Genomic DNA, 6,851 nt, shown 5'->3' with positions numbered 1-6,851 from the left:
GCTCATCAAAAATCTGATAAGGCCTAAGAGCATGATTTGTGATATCACAACAAATTCAGAGCCAATTGTATTTCAGTACACAACTAATGCCTGCCATACACATGAAGACTTTTATAAGACTCTGAAAAGACATTTAAAAGATTAAAGTCTGACACCCTTTCACATCTAAAGACAATGTGTCATAAGTCACTGAGTTTTTAGTCACAGACTATAAGATTTTTGAAAGACTGGGGATCTTGTATGATCACTGTTTGCAAGACTATAACTAGATTCCTTTAAAAAAAAATTCCAACAATGGAGGAAAAACAGGAGCAGCTTCTGGCCTCATCTGCCCTTGTGTGTGTAGCGGTTTGTTCTGAAGAAACAGCCAAAAAGAAAAAGAGAAGATACCGCAGAATGTGGACACAACCCTAATTGGTACAAATGGGAGAACTCGTCAAAGAGGCATTCTTTCTCCCTTCACAACTCCACCAGTTTCACTTCCTTTTCCACAGTCCAAGAGAAACGAGACTTGCTCATGTTATTGCGCCTACTCGGAGTCCCCACCATATTTACTATCTACCTGGTTTGCTGCGTCCTGTTTGGTTCTGGAGAAAGAGAACAAATTGGTTGTCGACAGTGTTCATGTCATTGAACTTCACTATTTGCATGAGCCAAGATTCCAAACCTACAATAATATTAAACATGTTTGATTGTATTGGAAAGTCAAGATGAGAAAAAGACTGAAGACAGGTCGGACAGAGTTTTTTTTTACCACCTTACATCAATTGATCAAGACGATGAGAGCATGCCCCAACCTGAATAAAACTTTTATTTTATTGAGACATTGGAAATTTGTCTGTATTGCACACTCACCAAAAATTTCAGTGAAGGTGGAGACTTGTTGAGACAGCTTGTATCTAGCCTGTAAACTTTGGAAATTAACATTTTTTGCATATTATGGACTTTTTAATAAGGCAAAAGGAGTAGATGCATCTCAGGTTCTCATGTGTACATCAGCGAATGTAACTGACATAACGTAACCTAACATGACAAAGTGTTGGTCACATGATGATGAGCAGTCATATACTGTATGTTGGGAAGATAGAAACCTTCCTCTTCTAATAACATAATTTAAGTTCTCTAAATCTTTGTCTCTTTAAAGCAGAAATAATTTGTTTGTCCTTAGGGGTGGATAAACACACTGTAAACACAACAATGACATTACCTCATAAAAAATAGTTATGGTTAACGTGTTGGCAACAGTCATGTATTTACACATACAGCAGACACATAGCAACATCATAATTCGTTAGGCCACCTGATAAATGTAAGTTCAATATTCACTCTCCTTTTAGCTCTGATTGGTCTGCCCCAACTCCTGAGCACCAAATGTGCGTAAACGCTTAACCAGCTAGTTGCTAACTCTGTGAGTGGTTAATGTGAGATTTTTTTTCTGATGGAAATGGCACTGATGAGAGTGATCATTTGATCCATCATTAATGTAAATATATCAATAAATGATTGTTATTCACCAATAATGTGATCTATATTTACATGTCCCCTGTAATATACTTTGATTTTGTAGTTTGAAATTGTTGATAACGTCAGAAAAAAATCTGGTTAAGATGTGTGTTGTGAGATCTACACGAGTAAAAAATCGAGTCGTCTGAATAAGTACATATACCATAAATGTAGCACTAGATGACTGTGACTTTTCTGTGTTTAGAATAAGCAGGTCTGTATTTCTACCTCAGCTCTGATATAGAGTGGAAATATTACCAACTATCTGAAGAGCAATAAAGACTTTTGAGAAGAATTGATTGATTCACTGTGAGATTCATTGTCTGGTCTTACCAGCTTGATGTGGGTATATGATAAAGCTATTTATCATGCGTGTTATTGAGCTTTTATGTAAATGTTTTTCTATTGTTTTTATGATTCATTTTTATTGCGCATTTTTATTGCAACTCTGCCTGCAAGCAGTGTTTTCCTTATAGGACAGTAAAATTTGATAGCGTGAGTTGTGAACAATAAAGCACCTTTAAGTGTTAAGTGTTTGTGCGTCACATCCACATAACCAGAAATTCAAGTGTCTCAAGCTGCGTGTGGATTTTGACTATAATTTCAATATACGGTATGTAAAACTACCAAAATTCTACTTTAATATCTTACTCTTCATGTATTGCACCCCTCTACAGGAATAGGACCACATTTTTTTGTTCGGCAGGCATGCTTCAAAAAGAAAGGTGCAATTGGAGCACATTGATTTTTCCTCATGTTAAAAAGCTTTTATTGACATGGCATTTTCTCACTAGTAAAGGTTACAGCAGAGGAGAGAAGAGAGGGGGGGAGAAGGTGAAACACAAATGGATTCAAAAGAGATGCAGCACCATGATGTCTTTGAGCTTCCCTGTCAACTCACCCCACTTTAGCCCACTTTAGTGTGTACCATCCTTTGAAAGTGCAAAGCGCCACCCCTCCCAATACATTTACACACACACACACACACACACACACACACACACACACACACACACACACACACACACACACACACACACACACACACACACACACACACACACACACACACACACACACACTCGAACAAAGACGTGGCTGACTCTGACAACCTCAACATTCTGAGAGAGACAACAAAATAAGCCCTTCCCTTTTTCTTTCAGTAAACAAAATGGTGAGGAATGTAAGAGAAATAGTCCAAGGACAAACTGTATTCAGAGCACTGGGATGCAGAAAAACAGACAGACAGACAGACAGACAGACAGACAGACAGACAGACAGACAGACAGACAGACAGACAGACAGACAGACAGACAGACAGACAGACAGACAGACAGACAGACAGACAGACAGACAGACAGACAGACAGACACTTTGGAGCACAAGGAGGATACGTCTGGAAACCTTCATCACTTTTAAAGGTTCGCCCGTAATGATAATCTCTTTGTGAAACATTGTAATTTCTCCATAAAGAGTCATAAAGCCTCACAGTGACTTCTTCTCCGGTGAGCCAGACGACGCCTTACTGCTGACATAGCACTAAATCACCATGTTCTCCCTCTTCCTCCTCCTCCTGCTGCTCTGTTTTTAATGGAAAATCATGCTCACGACTCATATTTCTTCCCTATTTGTCTCTCCTTTAACTCTTTGGAATCTCACAAGTTCTGCTCATCTCTGCTAACCCAGAGTTTAACACAAAAGGCTTGTAAAACAGGAAGTATTTTCTTACTTATTGTTCATCATCAAGTCAAAGTCTAAAGCTGATGCCATTGGTATGTAAACTGGGTTATCATTTAAACTAAGATAGCGTTGATTATCTGTCCTGCAGCTAGGCAAACTAAACTAACAACTACTGTTTAATGTGATACAGTATAAATTACAGATACATATAGTACAAATATTAGTAGTTTGTAGTCTGTGTTGGTCTTGAATCCTAGACGAGAGTTCCAGAAAGAGGAAAAAAACCTGGAGTGGTGTGTGACATTCAAAACTGAAGGAAAAAGACTACTGTATGTAGGAGTTGGACCATGCGCAAAAGTCTGATTAAACACAGGAGGCTGACTGTGAACACCAGACCAAAACCAGTCACTGCATCAACTGGAAATGAAAGCCATCAACCAGTAGTCAGCAGACGGCAAGAGAATAATCACTGATCAGACGTTACAGACCATCTTTAAACAGAGACAGGAGTTATGACCTCTTTCTCATATTCATGCATGTCATGTGAAGACACCGGAGCAGGACTGATTTGCAGTTGAAAGCTCCCAAAGCTATGTAGTGGACCTTTGAACTTATTTTTTCATATATACTGTTGAAGGAGCATAATTATATGTGCAAGGCTATTGGACAACAGCATCGATGAAAAGAGTAAACAAACTGATTTGAGCTGCCTATCACCCTGACTGGGTGGGATGATAAACACACCTGTCATCAGGTGACAACAGAGAAGATGTTAACAGAAGTGACAAAGATCACAGGTTCTTTCCATCTGAATACATTTGGATGGAGTCAGTGTGCAGGCTTTACTCTTTTCTTTGATATGTATACTATTCCCAAAAGTCAAGAATGAACTTCTATGATCATATATAAATACAGTTTACTGACCTGCAATTATCATGTTATCATGCTGGGGCTTGTAGCAGTAATACAGTGAAAAAGTTGGTTAGGTGGTGTGTTTTTCTATTGAGATGCAAGATGTCAAATGAGAATTTGACACTGGTAATATACGAGGATGTAGGCAGAAAAGCCTCCAGAGAGAAATCCTTTTTTGTCTCATTTGCATGTTGAACTTCATTCAGTTTTATAATTACAACACAAGCTGAGCTAGTTTAGATTAGGTTGGATAATTGTGTTATTCCACAGAGGGGGAATTGGCTTTGATTCCCATCCACAATGACAAATAAAAGAGTTACAGCAGACATTTCAGAAGACATTTGGGCATAACAGTAGTAACACTAACAAACAGACCTCTAAATAAAATGCTCATACGGTCAGTGAAAAAGTGGACCATAAACGATGCACCTGAAAACAGGAACAACAAAATAGGCAATAAGTATTAAATGAAAGCTTAGAATCAACAATCAAAACAATATGAAATAAAATCTTAGACATTAATGATAAAACCCACATGTCAGAAAAGAAGCAAGTATCAGATGCCTTAAGTTTCCCACCATGGAACATCCCAGTCACTCAGCACAATTTTGAAATGACTATAAACACCAAACAGGAGATGATATTCAAAGTTAAATATGGTTTGCACTCTTGAATTCTTGCCTGTATTTGTTTGGTTAAAAAGGCAGTCCTAAAAACAAACCTGCTTGACATCTTTTTTCTGTTGATTCCTTAACACCGACGTCCGACTCACATTCACAAGGACGTAGAGGACAAAGGGAATTTCAAAATGCTCTTCTGTCGCTACTGATGCCTTAAGCTATATCTGAGAACATCATTGTGTCCATTTAAAGCAGATCCAGGGATTAAGTTCAAACATCACAGCAGAGGACATGACGGGGAAGATCAAAAATAAAGCGTATAATGCCTGAAATACAACCATAACCTGCAATGAGCCTGTGGAGCATAGCCTGTTGTACCTAAATCCCTAATCTCATCACGCTGTTACATTCAATCTCAAAACGTTATACATCAGATTCTGCAGTAATGGAGTTCTCCAGAAATAGCCCGCATACAGGATCTTTCGAGTGATGTCTGTCTGTGGTGACAGCGCAGACTGTCAAAGTGTCTGACAGGATTTATGGTTAATGATCATCATATTCAGCAAATCACTGGGTCTTGAAGAAAAGTTAAGAAAAGTGCTGATAAGGACACACATCTTCTTACCCTGTGACTCACAGTCACACACACACACACACACAAACACACACACACACACTGCACTGTTGCGTTCATCAACAGATCTTTCTGACTGCAGCACTAACGAGTGGAGTTAATATGAAACAGTTACTTCAGACTGTACTACAGGACATGATAGAACATATACCTTCATCTGATTAAAACAACCCCAAGATATACCAAGAAACTCCAAAGTGAATATTTCTTATAAACCAATGTAAACGTCAAAATCTCCTAGCAGTCCCTCCAGGCTGCAGAGTTCATTACAGCCTGTAAAGGTTTATACCAAACGATTGTGATATATTTGCATTTTAAGTAGCTTGTAGAGCTGCAAAAAAAGTTTGTCCTGAGGCTGTCCAGAGTAAATGTCAAGGGGTCATTAAAATCAATGATAAATAAGTTTATTTTGATTGTGAAATGTGGCAGTCTGCAATAAACCTTTTAAAATATCTATGGACCACAAAAATGTCTGGTGGATAGTGACACTTGAGGAAAGCCACTGGGTTACTCAGTTAGCAAAACATTAGTATTAATCACCTGGGGACCCTAAACATCAGACAATTTAAAAGGAGTGATTTGATGGGGGTTTTTTTTATTTTTATTTTTTAATGCAAATTATTTTTAGGACATTCTATGCTTGTATAGATAGCAAAAGTAATGAGATGGCATGAAACAAAGGGAGTGTGAAATGGAAAAATGACATGCTACAAAGGTTCACTGCTGGAAAGGAACTGCATTGTGGTTATGTGGCCTGAATGTTAACCAGCAGGCTACCAGGGAACACCAGAAGTGTTTGATGTTTGGAAATATGCATGTTTGTTTTCTGATGAGAATATGGAATTGAAGCAAGATTGTGACCAGGATGTTGTTGGTTCAATTCCTGAACCAGTAATAAATAAATCTGAAACAACAGTTCATTAGCACTACTGAGGTGCTCTTGACCGTAACCTCAATTGCTCCAGTAGAGCTGCTCAGTGGTCACCAGGTCAGACTGGTTTTACTGGGTAGCTTCAAGATAGGAATGTGATCAGGGAGGTACTGCAAAAGAGAAACTAAAGTAAAGGCTAAAAAGATGGATATCACTCTCATTTCTGTTATATATGAAGTGGGAGCCAGGCAACAGTCAGTGTAGCTCAGCATAAAGACTAAAGCTCATTACATACATATCAAGAACCCAAAACTAAGAAGACTATGTCAAAAACCTATTATATACCTGGATCATGTATAAAAAGCTAGAGGGCTTTTATTTGAAAATAACAGATAGAAGTGGCAACACTCAGACAAGGCAACTGCCCAATATACCGCGGTGAACTGTGGGATACACTCAAGAGTACCAAGCTGCAGACAAAATGGCAGCATTGAAAGAAAACATCTTAAAAGTCTTTATACAATAGTTTAAACTGAGATTTTTGCAGGACAGTGCCAATTTAATTCAATTCAATAAGTCTCAATTTTCAAACTTACAAAAGAAAATTACTGTAACTGAAAATGTTACCCAA

Source organism: Scomber scombrus, chromosome 2 (genome assembly GCF_963691925.1).
Source record: "Scomber scombrus chromosome 2, fScoSco1.1, whole genome shotgun sequence".
Lineage (NCBI taxonomy): Eukaryota > Metazoa > Chordata > Actinopteri > Scombriformes > Scombridae > Scomber > Scomber scombrus.
The sequence above is the reverse complement of the archived record's forward strand: the minus strand, read 5'-3'. Positions refer to the sequence as shown.